Source organism: Heterodontus francisci, unplaced genomic scaffold (assembly GCF_036365525.1).
Source record: "Heterodontus francisci isolate sHetFra1 unplaced genomic scaffold, sHetFra1.hap1 HAP1_SCAFFOLD_237, whole genome shotgun sequence".
Taxonomy (NCBI): domain Eukaryota; kingdom Metazoa; phylum Chordata; class Chondrichthyes; order Heterodontiformes; family Heterodontidae; genus Heterodontus; species Heterodontus francisci.
Genome location: NW_027141318.1, coordinates 2,165,697 through 2,189,832, shown reverse-complemented (window position 1 = coordinate 2,189,832; position 24,136 = coordinate 2,165,697). Strand labels below are relative to the sequence as shown.

Sequence of the window (24,136 nt, the reverse complement as noted above, 5' to 3'; positions counted from 1 at the left end):
CCCCACTGCAAACAGTCAGCATAGTGACAGGCCATGTCCCCGCTCTGTCACCACAGCAACATGGCCCTACCCGGTCTGTGACCACAGCGACAGGTTTTGCCCATGCTTTGACACCATAGCGACATGGCCCGCAATCTGTGACCACAGGGACTGACCGCGCCACCACTCTGGTAGTGACACGTTCTGAAACCGCTCAGTCAACATAAGGACAAGCCACGCCCGTGCTCTGTCACCTAGAAAAATACCTAGGCCTCTCTCCATGAACATTCTCTGCTCGCTCTCTGATACCACTTTGTTTTATTCGCATCATGGAATGCGGAGGTCCTTGGCTGGACCATCAAGTACTGCCCATTCCTAATTGCCCCTTGAGAAGGTGGTGGTAAGCTGCATTCTTGAACCACTGCAGTCCATGTGGGGTAGGTAATCCCACAGTGCTGTTAGGAAGGGAGTTCCAGGAATTTGACCCAGCGACAGTGAAGGAAAGATGATATTCTTCAAGTCAGGATGGTGTGTGGCTTGGAGGGGCATCTGCAGGTGGTGATGTTCCCACGAAAATGCTGCCCTTGTCCTTCTAGGTGGCAGAGGTTGCGGATTTGGAATGTGCTTTCGAAGGAACCTTGGGGCATTGCTGCAGTGCATCTTGTAGATTGGTGCACACTGCTGCCACTGTGCGTTAGTTGTGAAAGGAGTGAATGGTAGTAGATGGGGTGCCAATAAAGCGGGCTGCTTTGTCTTGGATGGTGTTCAGCTTTTTGAGTGTTGTTGGAGCTGCACTCACCCAGGCAAGTGGAGAGTATTCCATCACACTCCTGACTTGTGCCTTGTAGGTGGTGGACAGGCTTTTGTGAGTCCGGAGGTGAGTTACTCGCAGCAGGATTCCCAGCCTCTGACCTGCTCTTGTAACCACGGTATTTATCTGGCTACTCCAGTTCAGTTTATGGTCAATGGCAAACTGCAAGATTTTGATATTGAGGGATTGAGCGATCGTGATGTCATTGACTGCCAAGGAGAGTTGGCCATTGCCTGGCACTTGTATGGCGCAAATGTTACTTGCCAATTATCAGCGCATTGTGAAAGTCCCCGTCCTCACTCTGTCTCCTTAGCGACAGATTCCGCCCGCGCTCAGAAACCATAGCAACAGGATCTGCCCCCACACTGTCTCCATCGCCATAGGCCTTGCCAGAGTTCAGACACAATTAAGCCACCCCCAGCCCGCTCTGCCTTCATAAAGAAAGGACGCACGCCCTCTCTGTCACAGTGGAGACAGGCCTCGCTCCTTCCAGGTCACCTAGCAGCGGGTTACATCTCCAACCTATCTCCATAGTGGCAGGCTCCGCCCCATTCCGCCACCATAGCGACAGACCTCACCTCACTCTGTCACGTTAGCGAGAGGCCGCGCCCCATGGTAGCGTGTGATAGTGATTCATTTCCTCTCATTATTGACAGAATTTCACAATTGTAGTGAAGGGATATTTCAGCACATTCTTCAATTGCTCTCTGAAATGAGTCTGGGTCACGGCATAAATCGCAGTGTTTGTGCAGCAACTCAGGAGTTGCAGCATGAAAGCCAATTCCTGCACAAAATCAGGTAGATATACAGACACAGACACAAACCCCAGACCCCACATCCGCCACCATATCGAATTCACCATAAACACAACCCATAGCAGGATGAAATTGGCCGAGATAACTAACAGTAAAATGATGGATTTCCTTCGGCTCTCTATCTCTGGGTCTCTGCGATTCTCGCCACTCCTGTGAGCCTGGAGTCTCCTGCGTCCTCTGTTGCTCACTAAAATGTGTCTGATGGTGAGAGCATTGAGCAGCAGAATCACCACAAATGGGAGCCCCGGGGTTAGAATGTTGTGGAAGAACTCGACTGTTCCCCAAACCCGAGAGAACCAAACATCGACTGTTACCTGGCAAAACCAGGGGTAGTTCCCCAGCCTATACTCATCTGTTAGCATAAAAGACCAGAAGATGTTCTTTAAACAGCTCAACGCAGTCACTGTTCCCAGAACCACAGCCGCCGTTTTCTCAGTACAATATTTACTTTTCAGCTTCTGGCAACAAATGGCCACAAATCGATCAAAGGTGAAAGTGACAGTGAACCAGACAGAACAGTCTGTGGCTGCATAAAGCAGGACGGCGTGGATATTACACATGGGGATGGACTCCAGGAACTGAAACTGTTCCCAATAAACAATGGGAATGTGCCTCATTATCAGGTCGAGGATAATGACCAGTAGATCCGCCGTTGCCATGGCCACCAGGTAGCGAGTGACACATTTGGAGAGACCGCACTTTCGCCGAGACATGATCCCAATCGTAAGCAAGTTAACTGTGAGGAAGGGAAATAAACAGAGAAATTATATATCAGGCTGGGAGCAAAGAATTAAGGACTTATTGAGATTTATAAATGTGTTCCTGTATCCAGTGACATATTGAAATGATTGGACATGAAAAAAGAAACAAAAAAGTCTGTGGTATGGTGGAAGGAAGGAGTGATTAAATGACAAAAGGATGACATTGAAATTGTTAAACTCCATGTTGATCTTAATCCCCACCCCCCTTTCCCTGCCTGGTTTAAAAACTGTTCCAACTGTAATCTCCCCTTGTTCTAATAAAGGGTCAATGAATGAAACAAATACTCTGTTTCTCTCTCCACAGATGCTGCCAGACCTGCGGAACATTTCCAGCATTTTCTGTTTTTATTTCTGATTTACAGCAATGGCAGCATTTTGCTCTTGTACAGAAAGTTAAACGTTGGACTGACTGAGAGATTTCCTCACCTGTGGCAGGCAGAACGGAATTCATTTATTTCAAAGCAATAATTGGGAATGCGTCTTCTAAATAAATCAATGAAAGAACTAATCTCAATCGTCACTCACTTCACTGTAAGCTAGGGGAATTATCGGGAAATATATATCGGGTTGGGAGTCAAAACAACAGTTTGAAGGCGATCGGAGTGACATTTGTGCATATTTTACCACATTCATTATGTATCTAATTATTGTTTCAATGAGAGGGATTTCTGCTGGAGAGAGAAATTTAGCTGAATGTCGTGGAGACAGCGGAGCTGTTTCCAGGGGTCAGAAAACGTGAGGGGAACCTCGTCTTGGGAATTGAGAGCCATTACCCGGTCTAATTCAGTAGCACTCGAGCAATTTACTGCGCGGCGCCATGGCCCCATCCCTTTGAGATAGGGATCCCGCCTGCCAAAGCTGCTGAACAATCAGACGACCAGCATCTCAGTAAGACAGACAGTGCTACAGGGAACAGTGGGACTGCCAGTACTACACAGCGCCTGAGTTCAGCACCGTCTCTGGAGCCATGGACTTGAGGCAAGTGTGGTTTACGACACCAGGGCCAGTTAGTGACTCAGTGCCACTGCCAGTACTACACAAGGCCTGGGACGAGGGCTATCGCTGGAGATCCTGGACCCCAGCTAAGTGTGGTGGGGTTGCCAGGGACGGTCAGGTAGTGAGGGGCACAGCTGGTACTACACCAGGCCCGAGCCCATGCCTACTGTTGCTGAGTATGGACCCCAGGTAAGTGTTCTGAGGTCGCTGGGACTGGAAAGGGGGCGGAGGCCACTGCTGGATCTACTGCATTCCTGGGAACTGGAACATCACTGGTATCCCAGATCCTAGCTAAGTGTAGGGGTTTACGGGGGGGACTCAGAGGGTGGGGCCCATTGCATCACACCAGGTCTGGAAACAGTTGCATTGCTGCTGCCCCACACAGCAGTTTAATGTGGTGGGGTTTCAGGGACAGTCAGGGACCGGGAGCCAGTGTCCATACTGCACAAGACCTGGGACAAGGAACATCACTGGAGGTCGGTTCCCAGAGATATGTGGTGTGGTAGCCGGGATCAGTCACGGAACGGTGACCACTGCCTGAAAACAGGACCTTCGCTGGAAACTCATAGCCAAGAAGATTGGTGCACTGTTGCATGGGTCTGTAAAAAAGAGGGGAGCACTGCTAGTACAAGACCAGGACTGGGGCCAGGGCCATCCTGGACAACCAGACACCAGGTATGTGTGGCAGGGCAGCTGGGGCTCGTTACGGCTGAGGGCAACTGCCGGAAGTGCACCAGTCCTTGGAGCAGGACCATCGCTGGATTCTCAGAATCCAGGAAGGTGAAGGGGGTGGGGGCAGGTGCAGCCAGGGCCAGTCAGGGAGTGGGGATCACTGCTGGTACACCAGGCCTTGGACCAGGAGCGGCCTTGGAGTACCAGACCCCAAGTAAGTGCGGTGAGGTTGTTGGTGCCAGTCCGGTAGCCCCTGGAAGCTGGTTGAGGGTAGTCGTTGAGTACAGGAGTGTTTAATGTCGAAGCAGCCTTTGCTGCCGGGAGTCCATCCATGGGCCACAGATTGCACACGGAGGGGTCCTGCTCCAATCCTACAGTGAGGCTCTCTTGTTTTACTGGGCGGCCTGCACAAGTAGCAGGGCTACAGTCAGTAGCCACAGTCAGTGTATAACAGTGGCGTCAGCGAGAGACAGACCAGCAGACAGTCCAGTTCAGAGCGGATCGAACTGGGGCCAATGTTGCAGGAAACTAGAGAAGTAGAGAGTGCTTTAAACTAAACAAGGCGGGCGATGGATCAAGCTTATGTACATGAAGCGAATCAAGGGTTATAGTCATGGCAGGACAGCAAGATAATAAAATGTGAAATGAAGGTTAGAGAATGGCAGGGAGTGACACAGAGAAAAGCCTAAGAATGGACCAGCGTTCGAGACTAGATGTTACAATGATAAGCAAAAGGCAAAATGAAAGGCTATGTATCTGAATGCACGTAGCATTCAAAAAAAAAAGTAGATGAATTGATAGTGTCACAAGTGTGATTTTTTAAAGCGAAGAATTTTGTGTGCTTTTGAGAACTGATAGAAAGGATTTTTTTGTGAATATTGAATGCTGAAACTTGGCGAGTGAACTAAGTGGGAGAGACTGCAAGGCACCTGTTCCAAACAACAGTAAGGGAAATGACAGGTCACGTGACATATTGTTAGTGTTCATTAATTTCTTTCTTTGTGAACGATCAGTGAACTGGATAGGCAGGAAGGAGAACAGACTGGCTGGCACCTTGTTTTTGCAGACCGGGGGTGGGGGGTGGAATCATTCTCTGAAGGAGAAGGTTGCCTCTCTTGTTACAAAAAAATAAGTTCTACATTTGGGTTAGTGTCTTTGGTCTGCTTGGCGGGAGAAAAGGTTCCCTGGGCAGGAAAAGCCACAGAGAAAGAGGAATTGATGCTCTCCGTGGAGAGAGTCTCCGTTGCTGAGAGGAAGCCCTGCATTTTTTTTTTAAACTTGCAGATTCGTATTGCCTCCAGCCTCTGAGGAATCTCTGCCTCAGGAGTGATTCCTGTTTTCGGAGATGCTGAAAGCTCAAGAAAGCTTCTATTGCTGGATTGTTATTTCAAAACCCAGGTAGACCTGTTGTTACACACTTTGCAGAAAGAGCTGTGTGACGTCTGCTGCAGGCAAAGTGCTGTGAACACCTAGACGTCACAGAATGTTCATCATCCTCGCCTGGAGAGACATCCAGTGGCATCCGACTATTCAACTCAGAGACATCTCACTGGCCCAGAAATACCCTACCAGAACGTGAAAACCTAATTATTTTATTATTCCTAAGAAGCAGTTGAAATTCAAAACATCCTTTTATAACCAGTTAAAAGTTTTGTTTTCTTGAATGTCTACGTGTGTGCATGAGGGTTCGGAAGAATAAGATTTTTTTTACATCTAGGGTTCTTTCATTGTTTTTTAAATCACAGTTTATCAATAAATAGCTAATTTTGTCGTTTTGTACAACAAACTAATTTGGTATGCTTTATTCTGGGGGATACTTCGGGTGTTTGATTTGACTATTTTCCAATAGACGGGAAACTCCACTAATATGCTATGACTTATAAATTAGTGGGACTGAATTGACAGTGCAGTACTCCCGCCTTGATCATAACATATTAATTGGGGGTTCATGTGGGGATCGTTTCCTATGCGAATTACGTTAATTGTGAGGGGAGTAATAATTTGAAAGAGAAAAAAAAAAGAACCAGTTTTCTTTTATAAGGTTAAAATCTATAACATTGGAATGGCATTAGCAGCTGCTGAAGTTTATTTTTAATTTTTTTTTGCTTTGGGGTGGGCGGGGAATGTGTCCCTCAGTGACTTGAAAACTTTAACCAAATTTGAACTGAAAGATTTGGTAGCACAATTGGGGTTCAATTTGAAATCAGGTACTAAAAATAAGAGATAATTGACAACATTGTTCAACATTTGCAACTGCAAGATGAAGAAGAAGAAGAAGAAGAAGAAGAAGAAGAAGAAGAAGAAGAAGAAGAAGAAGAAGAAAACAAGTCAAAGGGTGATGCAGTAGAATTGGCTAAGATTCAGTTAGAAATGAAAAAAAAACTGAGCAGAAGAAGGACGAAGAAATCTTAAGACTGAGAAAGAATTGACAATAAAAATAAAGCTTGAATTTGAAAAAGAGGGAATTTAACTTAAAGACATGGAACGAAGACAAAGGTGTAGTACTGACTCCAGGGGAAATTCTGGTCAAAATGAATCTGAATACAGCCCAGGAACAAGCGAAACTGTGCTTAAATTTATAGAAGTTGTCCTTAAGTTTGAGGAAATGGAGGCCGAGGCATTTTTCATTTCTTTTGAAAAAATAGCCAAACAATTGAACTGGACAAATGAAAGCTGGACAGTGTTTATGCAAAACAGCTTGTTAGGCAGAGCTCATGAAGTTTAAACCATGCTTCCTGAAGAGGCTTCTGCAGATTATGAGATGGCAAAAAAGGGCTATTCTCGCTGTGTTTGATTTAGTCCCTGAATCTTATCGACAGAAGGTTCTTCTTGTCAAAAGGAAAAATAATTTCATATCCCTCAGGTAAGGCAGGCACACCCATCATAATGCTTAAGGATACAGGAACAACCAAATTGTTTTTCTGGGGAAAGGTATAACATTTCCACCAGAGAGCGCAATGAACGCTAAAGGTTTAGTATATGGTATTATTGGGGTGTATATGCCCATACCTTTGCATCGAGTGCATCTAGACACTGACCTAATGCCTGGAACAACAACTGGCAAAGGTGTCCATACTGTGCCAGTAGAGGGAGTTGACGAAGTCCTCGGGAATATTTGGCCAGAGGAAGTGTGTCAGTTTCTTCTGCAGTCACGGAGAAACCAGGTGAAGTTAAAGAAACAGAACAATTACGGAAACAAGTTCCAGGAATATTTCCTGCATGTGCAGTAACCCGAACAATGGCTAAACAAGTTCCACTTTTGGAGGTGAAATTAACCACAGACAGACAACCGAGTATCTGAAACTGTCTTTGGAATTTAGATAGTCCAAATGAGATGTTTAACAAGTCTTCTTTAATCACAGTACAACACGCTCTTCTAAAGTACATAGAAGTGGGGCTCATTCAAAGAGGAAATAGTGAGAGTTCAGAGTTAACATGTACCCACTAAGATGAAGGGGAGGACCAACAATTTAAAGGAACCCTAGATTACAAGGGATTTAGAGGATTGGATCAGGAAAAAAAGAGGCTTATAGCAGATTCGAAGTGCCGAAAACAGCGCAGGCACTACAGGAGGATAGAAAGTGTAGGGGTTGCTTAAAAAAAGTAATTAAGAGATTTAAGAGCAGACAAGAAAAAAGCCCCAACGGGCAAGATAAAGATTAACCCTACGGAGTTTTTAAAGCATATTAAGGGCAAGTGAATAACCAAGGAAAGAGCTGGGCCCATTAGGGACCAAAGTGTCAATCTGTGTGTGGAGCCAGAGGACATAGGTGAGGTTTTAAATAATTACTTTGCATCTGTGTTCACTATGGAGAAGGATGATATAGGTGTAGAGATCAGGGAGGAGCATTGTGATATATTTGAACATATTAGCATTGAAAGGGAGGAAGTGTGTCAGTTTTAGGGGGCTTAAAAAGTGGATAAATCTCCAGAACCAGATGAGATAGAAGGGTAGCAGGGATAATCCAGGTAATTATAGACCGGTGAGCCTGACGTCAGTGGTAGGGAAGCTGATGGAGAAGATACTGAGGGATAGGATCTATTCCCATTTGGAAGAAAATGGGCTTATCAGTGAGAGGCAACATGGTTTTGTGCAGGGAAGGTCATGTCTTACCAACTTAATAGAATTCTTTGAGGAAGTGACAATGTTGATTGATGAGGGAAGGGCTGTAGATGTCATATACATGGACTTCAGTAAGGCGTTTGATAATTTTCCCCATGGTAGACTGATGGAGAAAGTGAAGGCGCATGGGGTCCAAGGTGTGCTAGCTAGATGTATAACGAACTGGCTGGGCAACAAGAGAGTAGCAGTGGAAGGGAGTTTCTCAAACTGGAGACGTGTGACCAGTGGTGTTCCACAGGGATCCGTGCTGGGACCACTGTCGTTTGTGATATACATAAATGATTTAGAGGAAAGTATAGGTGGTCTGATTAGCAAGTTTGCAGACGACACTAAGATTGGTGGAGTAGCAGATAGTGAAGGGGACTGTCAGAGAATGCAGCAGAATATAGATAGACTGGAGAGTTGGGCAGAGAAATGGCAGATGGAGTTCAAACAGGGCAAATGCGAGGTGATGCATTTTGGATGATCCAATTCAAGAGTGAAGTATACAGTAAATGGAAAAGTCCTGGGGAAAATTGATGTACAGAGAGATTTGGGTGTTCAGGTCCATTGTTCCCTGAAGGTGGCAACGCAGGTAAATAGAGTGGCCAAGAAGGCATACGGCATGCTTTCCTTCAGCGGACGGGGTATTGAGTACAAGAATTGGCAGGCCATGTTACAGTTGTATAGGACTTTGGTTCGGCCACATTTGGAATACTGCGTGCAGTTCTGGTCGCCACACTAACAAAAGGATGTGGATGCTTTGGAGAGGACGCAGAGGAGGTTCACCAGGATGTTGCCTGGTATGGAGGGCGCTAGCTATGAAGAGAGGTTGATTAGATTAGGATTATTTTCATTAGAAAGGCGGAGGTTGAGGGGGGACCTGATTGAGGTGTACAAAATCATGAGAGGTATAGACAGGCTGGATGGCAAGAAGCGTTTTCCCAGAGTGGGGGCATCAATTACTAGGGGACACAAGTTCAAAGTGAGAGGGGAAAAGTTTAGGGGGGATATGCGTGGAAAGTTCTTTACGCAGAGGGTGGTGGGTGCCTGGTACGCCTTGCCAGCGGAGGTGGTAGACGCGGGCACGACAGCGTCATTTAAGATGTTTCTAGACAGATACCTGAATGGGCAGGAAGTAAAGAGATACAGACCCTTAGAAAATAGGCGTCATGTTTAGATAGAGGATCTGGATCGGCGCAGGCTTGGAAGGCCGAAGGGTCTATTCCTGTGCTGTAATTTTCTTTGTTCTTTGAGATGTGTCCCAGAGGCAAATGAGGAGATAGCAGGGGCTCTTGTCACACATTTTCAAAACCTCTGTGGTCACAGGAGAGGTACCAGAGAACTGGAGGACAGCGAATGTGGTCCCATTATTCAAGAATGGCAGTCGGGATAAACCAGATAATTACAGGCCTTTGAGTTAACAGCAGTGGTTGGGAAACTATTGGAAAAGTTATGAGACACAGGATGAATTTGGAGAGGTCGGGATTAAACAGGCATAGTCAGCATGGCTTTGTTGGAGGAGATCGTGTCTAACTAACTCGATTGAATTTTTCGAGGTGGTGACTAGATGTGCAGATGAGGGTAAAGCAGTCGATGTAGTCTACATGGACTTCAGTAAGGCTTTAGATAAGGTCCCGCATGGGAGATTGGTTAAGAACGTAAGAGCTCATGGGATTCAGGGCAAATTGTCTCCAAAATTGGCTTAGTGGCAGGAGGCAGAGGGTACTGGCTGAGAGTTGTATTTGTGAGTGGAAGCCTATGACAAGTCGTGTACTATAGGGATCGGTGCTGATACCCTTGCTGTTTGTAGTATACATTGTGTCACACCACATGGTCTTTATCAGTGTCCAGTCATACCACACAGTGTAATGGATACTCAAAAAACTTCACAGACACTAGTGAACCACTAATGGCCACTGTTTCTAACTTTTCAGTTCAACTTGCTGAAGTGCTGTTCTGTAGGGACACTTGGAATGAACACATGAAACAACTTGGAGACTATGTTTGGAAGTTTGAAATTCGCTGAATGGGAAGAAGATATGTGGTAAAAGTTAAAAACCAATATGCCAAAATATTCAGATGGAGCTTATTGTTGCAACCATTTGATTTGAAGATTGTACACATTTCGGGGGCGGGGGGTGGGGGGTGGTGATGAAACATTGTAGTTGCCGATGCTTTGTCACGAATGTAACGTTAGTGAGTTACATGAATAACAGTGGTACAAAGCAAAATTGTGTTATCTACCAGTGGAGTAAATGGGGGCATGAATGCGTAAATATATTCCGATAGTTTTTTTTACGTCTGATTTGCATGGTAATGAAACATATTAAAGAAGGTCGTTTAATTTTACCAAGGTGTCACAAGAGTTTTGTTGTTTTTGTTTTGAACTCTACGAATTCGTAAAGCTTTTAAAAACTGAGAAAAAAATAACTTTTCTCTGTGAAAATTGAATGCTAAAACTTGGAGGTTGAACTAAATGGGGCAGATTCCAAGTCTCCTGTTGCAAATGGAGAAGCAATTCTATCCCCAACATGTCTTCATCCCACCCGGTGTGATACTGATGCACACAGGGAGCAGGAAAGGCCTAAGTCTATCACCGGCCAGTTGCAATCCCTCCCGGTGTGATACTGACCCACACAGCGAGCAGGAAAGGCCCAGTTATATCCCCAGCTTGTGCTAATACACTGGCAGTGCTACTGACCACAGTACACATTTTAGTAACGATGCAATTCTTTCCCTGACCTGTGCTGAACCCACCTGGAATGTTATTGGCCACCACACACAGAGTATTAGAGACGCAATTATGTCCCCAGAGAGAGGGCAGAATGTCGGTGATTGTGCTGCAATTTGTTTGGGTGATGTGCCTGCCATAGCTGAATAGCTGGAGGTATGTGGAGGAGGTGACAGATAAGTGTGGGGCTGTCATCAGTGGAAAATGTGTGAGAGTGAGATGGAGTATGTAAATGCTAGGCGTCAGTCCTGAGTGTTAGGGACTGCTGATGGCTCAGTGATGGTTGTGTCGTGATTTGAGAAGTATTAGAGTTTGGTGGTTTTGGGGGCAGAAGTTGCAATGTGGAGATGAATTCACTGACATTGACCACCCGTGTAAGCTCATTAAACTTCTTCTAGCACTGCTGCCCTCGGAGCCAGACTTCTCGCATTGACCTCCCTGACCACCTGTTCCCAGCTCCTTCGGAGGGCATTTCCTGAGGGTCTCCGCTTTACCCCACGCAAACATTGCCTCAGCCTCCTTGACTAAGGCCTCCACCGACACATCCGTGAACCACAGATCCCTCCCTCTGCCCTCGTATTCCATTTGCCTTGACTCAAATTGTAGCATTCACAGTCAGCAGCAGCAGCCTCCTGTGAAACCGTGCGTTGGGACAGACTACCTTTAAGAGCTGTACCCTGGCTGATACAGGAGCCAGTTCCACACACAGTTAGGCCTTTGTTAAGCGTGCAGAGAGACAGCAGCGCGGGTAGAATTCATGGAAATGAAGAGGCTGTATGAAGTTTGTGTATTACCTGCCTCAACAGTAACGGGTATGGACAGATCACGAATCACAACCCCTACTCACAAAAAACAGCACAAAACCGACTCTATTTTCCTTTGTTTCATTCTTACTTTATTTCCCTCTCTCTCTCTCCCTCCCTCATTCTCCATCCTCTGTCTCTTGTTCATGGAATCAGAGATTGATGCAGCAGAGAAGAAGGATATTCGGCCCATTGTGTCAGCGCTGTCATACGAACATACGAGCATAGATACGTACGAATTAGAAGCAGAAGCAGGCTATTCGGCCCTATAGCATGCTCTGCCGTTCAATAAGGCCATGGCTGATCTGTTTGTGTCTCGGATTCCACACTCCCATCTACCCCGACAACCTTTGATTCCCTTGCCTAACAACAATCTATCTACCTCTGCCTTAAGAATATTCAATGACCCCCGCCTGCACCACCTTCTGAGACAGAGTTTCAAAGTCACATAACCCTGTGAGAGAAAAAAAAATCGCCTCATCTCTGTCCTAAAATGGCGACAGCTAATTTTAAAACAGTGCCCCCTGGTAATGGACTCAGCCACAAGAGAAAACATCCTCTGTACATCTACCTTATTAAGACCGTTCAGGTTCGTACATACTTCAATCTAGTCTCCCCTCACTCTTCTGAAGTCCAGTGAAAAGAAGCCCCTGTTTTCCAACCTTTCCATATAAGGCCACCCTTTCATTCCAGGTATCAATCTAATAAACCTTCTCTTTACCGCCTCCGACGTATTTACATCATTCCTTAAATAAGGAGACCAAAACTGCACACAATATTTGAGATGTAGCCCCAGCAATGCCGTGTGCAACTGAACCATAAATTCCTTAATTTGATTTTCAATTCCTCTTGTAATCAAGAATAGCATTCTATTAGCCTTCTTTATGATTTGCTGTAACTGCATACTAACTTTTTATGACATAATCTAGAACATCTAGAATGCTCTGCACCTCGGAATTCCGCAGTCAATCTACTTTTAAGCAATTCTCTGATTTTTATTTAATCTTCCTGCCAAAGTGAGCTTCACATTGTCCCACATTATTCTCCCTCTGCCAATTTTGTTGCCCACTCACTCAACCTGTCTATATTATATCTATGTTAATATTTCTCCAAGCCTAGTAGTCCAGTTCACTTTAGTTAGCTCAGCTTTCATGCCCAGATAGATTCCCTTATTTAAGTTTAAAATATTAGTCTTAGACCTACTCTTCTCTCTGTCGAACTGGATGTTAAATTCAATCATAGTGTGCTCGCTGCTACCTAGAAGGGCCGTTACTATGAGATCATTAATTCATCCTGACACATTACACAATACCAAGTCTAATATAACCTGCTGTCTGGTTGGCTCCAGAACATGTTGCTCTAAGAAACTATCACAAAGCTTTCTATGACTCCTCATTCAGACTAATGTTGTCAATCTGATTTTTCCAGTTTATATGTAGATTAAAATCACGCATGATTATTGCAATCCTTTTATTGCAGGAACCCAACATTTATTCTTGTATACTTCGTCCTATATTATGGTTACTGTTAGCGGGCAGGTTGACCACTCCCACTGGTGACTTATTACTCCTACTATTCCTCATCTCCAACCAATATGATTCTACATCCTTATCTCCTGAACCAACGTCATCTCTAAATATTGCACGAAATCCATCCTTTATTGACCATGCTAGCCCTCCAGCGTTACCTAGCTTCCTGGACTTCATAAAGGTCATATACCCCTCAATATTCAGGAGCCAATCCTTGTCATCCTGCAGCTATGTCCACGTAATGGCTATCAGATCGTTTTCATTTGCTTCAATGTGTGCTTTTGTTAAGAGCAACGCTGGAGTAATGCACTGTTAATTCACTCCCACTACTGCACACTACTGCAGCACCTGTGGAAGAGCCAGTCACTCGAGAATTGGCCTTTATAGTCACTCCAGGCGCTGCTCCACACACCACTGACCACCTCCAGGCGCTTACCCATTGTCTCTCGAGATAAGAGGCCCAAAAGAAAAAGGTTGACGAACAGTCCCAGATAGGCGTTCGCAGTACTTTGAATGCAGCAGGCGTCACACCGATCTTTCAGCAAAGGGTGCAACAACAGGTCGACCTTTAATAGTAATCTTGCAATAGAAGCTTTCTTCAGCTTTCAGGATCTCCCATAACGTAAAAGGCAACAAGAATCACTCCTTAGCCAGAGATTTTCCAGAGACTGGCAGCAATAGGAATCTTCTAGCTTTAAAAAAAAATGCAGGGCTTCCTCTCAGCAAAGGAGACTTTCTCCACAGAGAGCGGCAACTCCTCTTTATCTGGGTTATTTCCAATCCATGGGTCTTTTTGTCTCTCCAGGCAGACCACAGCCACCACCTCAAGTGTAAAATTTCTTGTTTTACAAGAGAAGAAAGCCTTCTCTTTCAGGCAGATGTATTTTTTCTCCGTTCTGCAAAATACAGGTCCTAACCATTTTGTTCTGCCTCCTGCCTGTCAATGTAAAGTTTACAGAGGGAATTTAAGAACTTAGGATCTAGGCAGCTGAAGGTATGGCAACCAATGGTAGAGTAATTCAAATCAGTGATGGTCAAGAATCTGGAATGAAGTGAGCAGTGGTGTTCGGGGGTTGCTTTCAAGAGGAGATTATAGAGTCAGGGAGAGGTGAGGCGATGGTGGAAACGAAAACACAGATTTAAGTTTTAAAATGGAGGCATTGCTTGACCAGGAAACAATGTAGGCCAGTGAGCATAGGGGTCATGTCTGAGTGGGACATGGTGTGAGACGGAGGGCAGTGTTTTGGATCACATCAAGTTTTGGAGGGTAGAATATTGGAGACCAGTCAGTTCTTTGTTGTAATAGTCAAGGCTAGAGGTAACAAAAGTAAGGCTGAGTGTTTCAGCAGCAGAGAAGCGGGAAAGGGTGAATTCGGGCGATGTTACGTGGGTGGAATTAGACTGGTTTAGTGATGGTATGAACATTTGGTCAGAAGCTCATCTCAGGTTCAACAGTCACACTAAGTTTCTCTAAACAGTCTTGTTCAGTCGCAGACAGCTGCAAAGGAGCCTGTAGCTAGGAAGCGTTGTCATCAATGGCTTCAGTCTTCCCAATATGTAATTAGCAAGGCCGATATGTGAGGTAATATATTTTGGGAGGATGAATGAGGATAAGCAATACAAACTAAATGGTGCAACTACAAATGGGGTGCAAGAGTAGTGATGTAAATGCACAATTCTTGAAAGATGACACAAAAGGTTAACAAAGCAGTTAATAAAGCACATAGGTCCAGAGGCTTTATAATGGAGGCAAAGAGCACAAAGACCGGGAAGTTATGCCCAACCTACAGAAAACATTCGATAGGCCCCACCTGGATTATTGAGTTCAACACTGGGCACCACATTTTAGGTAGGATGTGAAGGATTTGGAGACGTTTCTGAAGAAATTCACTGGGGTACCTCTAGGGATGATTGATTACAGTTAAGTAGATATATTGGAGAAGCTGGGGTTGCTCTCCTTAAGGCAGAGGCGTTTCAGAAAAGATTTGATAGAGGTCTTTAGCGTTATAAAGTATTTCGTCAAATTAAAACAAGATAAACTTTTTCCAATATCGGACGTGCCAATCGCCAGCACTTTGCTGACATCCATCGATCACTGGGAGATGATGGACATGCAGCAAATCCATTTGCTATGGGATATTTTCATACCGGTGTAGTTTAGCTTGATGGATGAAGTGATCAATCAATGAGAGGCATGTTCTGTCAAAAGTGCTGCATGTGAGGTTGTTATCGGGTGTCGTTGTGGGGGTGCAGTTTTTGGTATTGGCATCTGTTGTCAAGCTGGTGTAGCCATTGATTGTCATGGCGGTGCATGCAACCCAGAGGCAATATCACCATTTTATTCTGCTGTTAGCCTGTGTCTTCAGATGTGACAATCAATGTTTATGACCTTCATGTCACTCCTGCAAGCATCCTTGAAGTGGAGTTTTGGCCGTCCTGATGGTCTTCTGGTTTGCATTATCTTCTCATATACAATATCCGGTGTCAGTCATCCAAACTGCGAACGTGCCTGAGACAGTAAAGTCACCTCCACTTGATGAAGGCTAGTATACTTGGGATATTTGCCTTCGAGAGGAGAGCTGTTAACACGAGGAGACAGATTTAAGGTGACTGGCAGAAACAGCAGAGGTAACACGAGAACAATCTATTTGATGCAATGAGTCATTCGGATTTGGAATACACTGTCTGAGGGGGCGGTGGATACAAATTGAACAGTAACCATCCAAACAGATGCAGATAAATATCTGAAGGAAAATAAAAATGCAAGGAAATAGAGGATGTACCAGAATTGGAGCTATGAGCATACGAATTAGGAGCATTAGTAGACCACTAGGCGCATAGAGCCTTCTCCACCATTGAATAAGTTCATAGCTGAACTGATTACACCACGTTTCCACCTACCTCCGATATGCTTTCACTCACTTGCTTATCAAGAATCTATCTACCTCTTCCTTAAAAGTATTAAAAGGCTCTGCTTCCATCGCCTTTTGAGGAAGAGAATTCCATGATACTCTGAGAGAGAGAAAAAAAATCCTCATCGCTGTCTTATTTGGGCGACCCCCTACTTTTGAACAGTGACGCCTAGTTCTATATTCTCCCACAAGGAGAAACATCCTTTTCACATCCACCCAATCAAGATTCCTCAGGATCTTACATGTTTTAAACGAGTCACCTTTTACTCTTCTAAGTTCCAATGGATACATGTCTTGTGTCCAATCTTTCCTCGTAAGACAGCTCGCCCATTCCAGATATTAGTCTAGTAAAATTTCTCTGTACTATCTCCAATGCATTTACATTCTTCCTTAAATAAGGAGATCAGTACTTTGCACAGTACTCCAGATGTGATCTCACCAGTGCCCTGTGTAGCTGAAGCATAACCTCCCTACTTTAGTATTCAATTTCCCTCACGATAAACAATAGCATTCTATTAGCTTTCCTAATTACGTGCTGTACCTGCACAATAACCTTATGCGATTCATGGACTAGGGCACCAAGATCCCTCTGCATCTCAGAGCTCTGCAATCTCTCACAATTTAGATAGTATGCTTCTTTTTTATTCTTCCTGCCAAAGTGGACAATTTCACACTTTCCCATATTATACTACATTTGCCAGGTCTTACTCACTTAACCTGTCTATTGCCCTTTGTAGCCCCCTTAAGTCCTCTTCACAAGTTACTTTCCTACCTATCTTTGTGTCATCAGAAAATTTAGCAACCATATCCTCGGTCCCTTTATCTACGTCACTTATATAAATTTCAACAATTTGAGGCCCCAGCACTGATCCATGTGTCAAATCACTCGTTCCATCGTGCCAGCCAGATAATTACTTATTTATGCCTATTCTCTGTTTCCTGTTAGCTAGCCAATCTTCTATCCATAAAAATATGTTACTTCCTACAGCATGAGCATTTATTTTCTGCAATAATCTTAGATGTGGCACCTTATCAAATGCCTTCTGGAAATATAAGTACAATACATCCACTGGTCCCCCTTTACCACAGCACATGTAACTCCTTCAAAGAACTTCAATAAATTGGTTAATCTTGATTTCCCTTTCAAAAAATCATGCCGATTCTGCCTGACTGGCTTGATTTTTTCTAAATGCCCTGCTATAATGTCTTTATCAATAGCTTCCAACATTTTCCCTAAGACAGTTGTTAAGCTAACTGGCCTGTAGTTCCCTGCTTCCTGATTCCCTCCCCTTTAGAAGAAAGGAGTCACATTCACGATTTCCCAATCTAACAAAACCTTCCCCGAATCAAGGGAACCCTAGCAAAACTGGAGTCATGCGAATCAGGGGAAACGTTCTCTGCTGGTTGGAGTCGTACATAGCACAAAGGAAGATGGTTGTGGCTGTTGGAGGTCAATCATTACAGGTCCAGGACAACACTGCACGAGCTCCTCAGGGTAGTGTCCTAAGTGCAACCATCTTCAGTTGCTTCATCAACGACCTGCCTCCATCATACGGTCAGAATCAGATATATTCGTTAATGATTGCACAGTGTTTAGTACCATGTGTCACTGTTCAGGTACTGAAGCGGTTCGTTCCTACACGCAGCAATACCTCGACAAAAACAACCTTGGTCTGATCACTGGCAAGTGACATTCACACCACACAAGCCAGGAGCGTAATGGAATAATCTTCACTTGCCTGGATGACTGCAGGTCCAAAACCACCCAAGACGTTTAAACCATTCAGGACGAAGCAGCCCGATTCATGAACACCTCAACCACCACCTTCAACATGCACTCCCATTCAACATCAAGGGAGCCCGAAAACCATCTACAAGGGAATGCAAACATTCTCTACAGGCATGCAGTTATTAATCAGGTGGTGCGAGGTGGAGTAGTGCGTATTAGACAAAAATAGGGCAATTTATGCTTAGAGGTGCAGGGCAAGGTAAATATATTTAACGAGTACTTCATATCGCTGTTTATTTAGAAAGAGGCATGTGCCACAATATCAGTGGAAATGAACAGAGTGGAGGCAATGCATCGGGTAACAATTGATAGGGAGGAGGTACCGGAAAGGCTGGCTACACTTAAGGTAGATAAGCCATCTGGTCCGGATGGCTTGCATCCCAGGTTGGGGAAGGAAATCGTGCTGAGATAACAGAAGGGCTTGCCATAATATTACAATATTCCATAGATGGGAGAGGTGCCAAAGGATTACAGAGCGGCAAATGTGACACCCTTATACCAGAAAGGGTGCAGGGACCGTCCTCCCGATTGAAGACCAATTAGTCCAACATTAATGCTCAGTAGGTGTTTAGAAACAATTATCAGGGAAAATATCAAGAGACACCTGGAAAGGTTGAGTTAATAAGGATATCAAGCACTGCTTTGTGGAAGGAACATCATGCTTGAATTATCTAACAGAATTTTCAGAAAGAAAGTTGGTGAAGGTAATGCAGTGGTTGATGTCCATTTGCATTTGAAGGAAGCATTTGATAAATTACCAGATAGAGGCTGGTTAACAAAATTGTGGCTCATGGAATAGGAGGGTCAGTATCCAATAGGTGAAAAATAAAATGTGCCATGGCAGTAAACAGCGTGTCATGTTAAAAGGTTATTGATTTCAGACCGGAGGATGGTAGACAGTAGTGATCCGCAAATATCATGGCTAGGACCACTGTTTTTTCTATTATTATTTTTGTTGTTTTAAATGACAGGAAACGTGTAATATACGATAGAATTTCAACATTTTCCAACGATAACAAACTTGGAGGAGTGACCGACAATGACGATGATCTGAACCGCCTGCAACACGACAAAGTTAGGCGAGCACAATAGGCAGACAATTGGCAGATAGAATTTGATATAGCCATGCGGGAGGTGCAGGAACAGAGGAATTGGCGCTCCATGTGCAGTGATCTTTGAAGTTGGCAGAACAGAATGAGAGTATTTTTAGTAAAGCTTATGGATTCTTGGGCTTCATAAATAGAACAATAGCGAAGAAAAACAGAGAAGGTATAATGAAAATTTATAAAGCTCTGTTTATCCCCCAAGTGGACTGCCAGTTCTTATCACCACACTTTAGGAAGGATGTGAGGATGCTTGAAGAGGATGCATAAGACATTTAGCAGAATGGTTTCAGGATGGGTTTTTTTTTAGTTACAAAGTTAGGTTGCAAAAGCTATTGTTCTTCTGGCTGGTGCAAAGAAGATTGAGATTTGATCGAGGTATACTATATTATGCTGGACTTAAGTAAGGCTGACAAGGTAAAATTGTTCCCATTAAGTAATGGCACAAGAATCGGAGACACAGATTGAAGATTTTGGGCAAGAGATGCAAAGGGAATGTGAAGAAGAACTTTTTTTTATGCAGCGGTTGGTAATGACCTGGAAATAAGGGTGATGGATGCGGAGACAAATCAATGATATAAAAAAAAAATTGGATGAGCACTTGCAGAAAATGTACTTGCAGGGATATGGGCATTGTACAGGCAAGTTGAGCTGATTGTATTGCTCTGCAGAGAGCCTGCATTCCGAATGGCCTCCTTCCATGTCATAGCTCTATGCCTCCAGCACTGGTGCAATGTTGCAGCAGTGTGCACCATATACAAGTTGAACTGTCGCAACTCACCAGGCATCCTTAAAAAGCACCTTCCAAACCTGCAAACTCTACCAGTTAGAAAGGCAAGGGGAGCAGATGCATGGGAATACCACCACCTTAAATTTCCCCTCCAAGCCACACACCATTCTGACTTGGAATTATGTCGTCGTTACTTCACTGCCATTGATTAAAAATCGTGGAACTCCCTTCCTAACAGCACTGTGTATATAGCTGCACTAATTAGATGGCAGTGGTTCAAGAAAACAGATCGCCACGACCTTTTCAAGAACAATTAGGCATGGGCAGTAAATGCTGCTCTGGCCAGCGACGCCCACATCCCATAACAAATATAATATTCTATAGCCACAGGGGTAACACTGTGTAGCAGCACTAGACAAGTCAGGGAGGAAGGAATCCAGGAAATATGCGACCTGCCTCGTCCTCCTTCTCCTCCTGAAGGTGGCCTCCTGATGCCTGGTTCCAATGTCTGTGATGGTGATGATATGAAAGGTACAGCAGAACACCTTGAACTTGGGCCCCTGCGCCGGTGTGTACTGGAGGGCTCCTCCTGAGCGGTTCAGCAATCGGAAGCATTGATACCTCTCGGTGTTGGTCTGCTCCACCGTGTTCCTGGTGGTTCTATTGTTCAGGTTATGCTTGGGTCATTTTCACGTGATTGGTTGGTGGCGGGGGAAGGGTGGGAAGCGTTGGGAGGTTATGAGCCGTCTATAGGGAGGATAACTTTGTCTCTGAGGAGCCTCATCCTGATTCTCTGCACAGGCCGAAGATAGAGCGAATGGCCAACGGCTTCAGAATGCAGGTAACGTGGTTGCTGCCAGGATACTGAATAGTCACCAACATGATGTACTGGTCACATACCAACTGAACACCAATGGAGTGAGAGTTATTTCACCTCCGGTACCTCAACCTATTGACATGAAGCCCCCACATAGACACGTATACCGTCAGGAATTCCACTTTCCCGGCAAAACCACAGGTCATTTCATCTTGCTTTCCCTCCTGATGGAGAAAATGATGTATTCATCACATACGTCATAGATAGCCTCTGCCATCTAGTGTATATATCAATGGCCAGCATACTGGAAAATGTCACGTGCTCCCACCTGGAAAAAAAACTGAATGTATAAACGTCCAATCAAACTGTGACATTCATAGCCACTGGCAGCTCCGTCCTTACCCTGCTGTCAATTTGCAGGTCGTGTTGCAGGAGATGGCACGCTCTGCGACCATCTCCTTAAAGAATCAGAGTCGCCTCACACATTGCTCCTTGGTCAGTGGTAGGTAGGAAAAGTCCTCTGGAAACCCCGGGGTGGGAAAGACACAGCCCTCTCCTCTTCCATCTTTGCAAAGCCACCCCTCTCTACACCCTCTGCTCCATTTGTTGGTCATGTTGCAGACCCAGATGCACTGTAACTACTGTGCTCATACCTCACCCACAGTTGGTTACCAAATCCTCTGTCCTCCTTGAATGTCTGCAACAGCTCACAATGCAACCTCCAGAAAACCATCCACAGCACCTCCACTAAATTTACAACTGCTGAGGTAAGTCAAAAGGCCCTCACCTGCAAATTAGATGTCTGCTCCTTTTAAATATGGCTGGAAGTGTGTTCCTCGTGCAATTAACGAATACAGGCCATCAGTGAACATGTACAAACCAAGTTAAAACACGTGTGCCAATGCTGCTGGAATGCTCTGATCACCATGAAAGTCCACTGGGCAGAATCCGTAAGTGGCTTTCAAGGCTTCTATGCTGCATAGCCTCGGCACCAGTGGTGCCACGGATCCCAGAATTGCAGCCACAGAGAAATCCAGAGCCAGAACAATTCACGTTTAAAAATGACCTGCAGAAATACTCTAAGGGAGAGAAAAAATGTAGGAATATTGGAAACGGACAGGAGAATGAGACTAAAATAAAAGCAAAATACTGCGGTTGCTGGAAATCTGAAATAAAAGCAAGAAATGCTGGAACCACTCAACAGGTCTGGCAGCATCTGTGAAAAGAGAAGCGGAGTTAACGTTTCGGGTCAGTGACCCTTCTTCGGAACTGACAAATATTAGAAAAGTCACAGGTTATAAGCAAGTGAGGTGGGGTGGGGCAAGAGATAACAAAGGAGGTCTAGATTGGACCAGGCCACATAGCTGACCAAAAGGTCACGGAGCAAATACAAACAATATGTTAATGGTGTGTTGAAAGACAAAGCATTAGTACAGATTAGGTGTTAATACACTGAATATTGAACGGCAGCAAGTGTAAACCTGAAAAAAACAGTGTTTAAGCAAACTGAACAAACAAGGAGAATGAGACTAACTGGTGGGATGGGGGTCATAAAGACATCTGAGCACAAGAATAAGAATAACACATTTGGTGTGCTACTAGACCAAGAACAACTGTAGATAAGTGAGCACAGGGGTTATGAATGATCAGCATTTTGTAAGAGTTAGGATACTGGCAGCAGAGATTTCGATCGGCTGTGGTTTATGTAAGTTTGTAACTGAGACTCTTGTCTGGGGAGCATTAGGATAGTCGAGTCTTGATTTAACAAGGAGGTAGATGGTGACTGAAGGAGCAGATTGCCTAAGGAGGTGATAGCAGACAAGATTGATGATGGACAGGATACTGTATTGTAACTCAGCTCAGGCTGCAATCGATTGGTGAGAAACTGAGCAGTCTGTTTCAGCCTCATATATTGGCAGATTCATTGGATGGAGACAAAGTTTGCATTAGGGACTGAAAACAATGGCTTCAATCTCCCTAATTCTTAAATAACAAGGACAGTAATGTATTGAACTGTGATTTGCGCATGCAATAGCTGGATATGAAGACTAGCCAGGGGCACCAACAGCAGCAAAGTTGTGACAGTAAATTAAAAGAACACTAATGCAGTTCGCAATGGTTTATAGAGTTAATAGCTGAAGAAAGAGGTTTACCAGGAATGACAACAGTAACAAAGAGGGCAGAATAAATGCCTAGATCAGTACTGCAGTTAAAGATGGTTTATAGAATTAAAAGCTGGATAGAGAGTGACTTACCAGGGACACCAACAATAGCGAGGATGAGATAGTAAATGCACTGAACAATCTTCAGTGCATCAGTGATCCGCCACTCTAGTGGTATCGAATCATCAGCTGCAGTAAGACTGTAAAACCAATAAGACAAACTCTTGCCCATTGTTGGAACATTCCAATCTGCTGTTCTCAAATTCTGTCCCATTGTTGTGACATTTCAATCAATTGTTCTCAGAATCTGACTCCCTGTTGTTACGTTCCAATCTGCTGTTCTCACTTTCTGATCGATCCTCTCCCTCGATCTAAAGGCACTGGTCTTGTTAATGCCAGTATTGATGTTCCCACTGACACTACAGGATAACACATTGAAAGGAGTACTTTATTATTAAAAGCAGGAAACCCTCCAGGGACACAATTTGGTTACATGGAGACTGATATTAATTACAGTCACTGAACAAACTGATTCAGTTAACCCCTTTCAATCCAACACTTTTTGTGCCACTATAAAGAATAGCATTTACCCGATCTTGATGGGATGTATGAGGCGTGCTGATGGAAATAATGGTGGAAATAGCAGAGACACTGGCCAGAATCTGTCAATCCTCCTTGGATATGAGAGTAGTGACAGATGACTCCTGATTGACAAATGTTTTTTTTTTCGAGATACGGCACTGAAACAGGCCCTTCGGCCCACCGAGTATGTGCCGACCATCAACCACCCATTTATACTAATCCTACACTAATCCCATATTCCTACAACATCCCCACCTGTCCCTATATTCCCCTACCACCTACCTCTACTAGGGACAATTTATAATGGCCAATTTACCGACAAACTGCAAGTCTTTTGGTGGTGGAAGGAAACCGGAGCACCCGGTGAAAACCCACGCAGACACAGGGAAAACTTGCAAACTCCACACAGGCAGTACCCAGAATTGAACCCGGGTCGCTGGAGCTTTGAAGCTGTGGTGCGAACCACTGTGCCACTGTTGCACTCTGTTTGCAAAAAAATGGAGATGTGGGTAAACTCTGTCATTACAGTTCCAGCAGCCTAACGTCGGTGTAACATTGGGAAACTTTGACTGTCTATAATCTGTGGACAAGTTATATGTGCCTTGGAAAAAAAAACAACAAAAAACTTGAGTTTGCAAATGACAAGCAGCCAGGATATATTAATGTCAATCATGTCTGACAAAATATGATCGAGTTCTACAATGACGTAATCGAGTATGGTGTGGAAGGTAACATGGTTAATATTACTTATATGGACTTTCACATGTCACGTGATCAAATGCAAGCGAATGGAATTCTTTGGAAACAAGCACTCCATGGTTCAAATCGCTGGTGACCAT

The 24,136-nt window shown here is 44.4% G+C and overlaps 1 pseudogene; it reads right to left on the bottom strand.

Moving 5' to 3' along the window:
• Window positions 1–1,436: 1,436 nt before the first annotated feature.
• Window positions 1,437–24,136, bottom strand: LOC137362775 (probable G-protein coupled receptor 139; annotated as a pseudogene).